At 41.3% G+C, this 2,162-nt stretch overlaps 1 long non-coding RNA gene across 1 annotated transcript; it reads right to left on the bottom strand.

The window, feature by feature from the left end:
• Positions 1-261: 261 nt before the first annotated feature.
• LOC139409927 (uncharacterized) lies at positions 262-1,571 on the bottom strand. The gene is made up of 4 exons (XR_011634442.1): positions 1,548-1,571; positions 1,392-1,421; positions 1,010-1,065; positions 262-541 (listed from the first exon to the last, which is right to left on the bottom strand). It is a non-coding gene; the product is annotated as an uncharacterized lncRNA (long non-coding RNA).
• Between the last annotated feature and the right edge of the window lie 591 nt (positions 1,572-2,162).

The following is a 2,162-nucleotide window of genomic DNA, read 5'->3' as shown; positions in this document are numbered from 1 at the left end:
CTGCTCTGACTGCAGCTGGGCGGGACTGCTGTGCGAGGACTGGGCCGCCCATGAGAGCTTTGGGACGGGGCTGGGGCCCACGACAGCACCCGCTGCTCGTTGAGAAGAGTAAGAATGATACGTGCTTTCAGGTCAGAGTCTCCAAAAGTCTCCAATAACACCAGAAAATGTTTTTCGCTAGTAGATTTTTGAATACTCGCTAAATATAGCAACAAAGTCGCTAAGTTGGCAACACTGCTGACAGGTGCATACGAGACAAACAGAAATTAAGCCGATGGTGGAATACAAAAACGTTATTGTTCTCTCAACTACATTGCAAATAGATTTATGCAATAGATTTCTTGGAAAGAAAATTGAAATGGGGGTGTTAAAGTCAAGCAATCTATCCATGTGGAAGTCCTTTCATGTCCATTCAGTTCGGCAATGCTAGTCAGTATATGACCACTGTGGCATAGTCATGGCCTTGTTCAAACTTGACTGAGTAGGATGGAGGAGCACCAGCATGGGACACGGTGGCATAGCACAAATCATCTTCACCTTCCTGTTATTGTAACAAAGGGATGAGGACAAATCACTATTTGAAAGAAAACATCAAATCATCAAATCCTTTCAATAAACCACAATTCCAACTGTTATTCATTTATAACATGTTTATATGTTGTGTGCCAGCCCACTGTACTGTTTATGCACAGAAAACCAAAAAAGCACTATGGTGGCAAAGTGGAGGAAAAATGTGAGGCAGCTACATAAAAACATAATTATGTCATGGCCTTTTCTTCTTCTCCTCTTCATAATGACACTGGATGGTGACTTTTGACCACAGCCCTCTGGGCTTCCACCCAGGCAGCTCTGACCCCTTTACTTGGAGGGAGCATTGGTTGTGGCTGACATTTGATCGACCAAGCTCCTTGAGTTTAGAATCCACATAGAACAAACACTGCTGACCCTCTACAAGGGCAGAGGACTCACTGCTCAGCTCAACCACCAGGGTCACAAACTTCAGGCTTACTGAGATCTGGTGCTTCTTCTGGGTAATCCAAGTGTTTGTCTGTTTCTCCTTGTCCCCTTGAAGGATGAGGAAAGAGAGAGGTAGTTGAGGAAAGAGAGAGGTAGTTGAGGAAAGAGAGAGGTAGTTGAGGAAAGAGAGAGGTAGTTGAGGAAAGAGAGAGGTAATTGAGGAAAGAGAGAGGTAGTTGAGGAAAGATAGGTTTGAAAACATTGTAGTGAAAAAACTACGATTTGTGTCCGTTCTAAAACTAATTCAACATGCAAAATTATTCCCTTCTTTAGAGCGCAACATTTATTTCCCAGCCTTTGATTACCATGCAAATCACAAAAGTACATCCCTAATGTTGAATGACAAAACAAGCAAGAGAAGGGGAGAAACGTACCTGCATCTGTTAACTGTAGTTCAAGAGAGACTACAAGAAATGTCGTTCATTGTTATTCCAACCAAAAGTACAACTAGGGATATTGTTATGGAAGTCAATTATTTGACATTTTATTAGACAGTACAATAATGATATTATTAATAGTACATAACTCACACATAAGGCACCAGCAGCACATTCATTGGATCACAGTTAAGAGTTCTTTAAACCTGCCACCTGTTATTATGTATAATACAGAGAGAGAAGTGAAACAGGATATATGGAAATGAGAAATGCTTTCGGGGGCGACTATCTTCACATGCTCTCGAAAATGTTTTTAGAAATATACACAGGAGCTGTTGGTTGTAGATAATGACTCAGGCAATGCCACAATAGTGAGTGTGAGAGTGACACACTGTATTTTGTGTCTCCCCTCTCTCCTTTTATGGTGAAACAATAGCTCCCACCTATGACCCTTCTGTGATGGTGCATCATTTTCATATACACTATCATACCTATATCTGTCATAGGTTTGTAATGTGCTCCAATTGCAGGGGTAGATAAGACTGATCTGGGTGGGCATATCTGTCCTAAGATCTGTAACGAACATGTTACGTCTGTCGGGAGCACAGAGGTTATGAGAGTTATGTTCATGCAAGATTTTGTTCTGGGTATTCTAGATTAGGTTGGGCCTATACAGGCCTAACTGGCAGGAACCGCTTGTTATTGCAAAAAGTATATTTAAAATATTATTGAATTGTTGCAATTATCATGTGGGTTTACAATTGGTCT

The sequence above is a fragment of the Oncorhynchus clarkii genome, chromosome 5, assembly GCF_045791955.1.
Source record: "Oncorhynchus clarkii lewisi isolate Uvic-CL-2024 chromosome 5, UVic_Ocla_1.0, whole genome shotgun sequence".
Lineage (NCBI taxonomy): Eukaryota > Metazoa > Chordata > Actinopteri > Salmoniformes > Salmonidae > Oncorhynchus > Oncorhynchus clarkii.
This window is presented reverse-complemented; position numbering and strand designations above follow the sequence as displayed.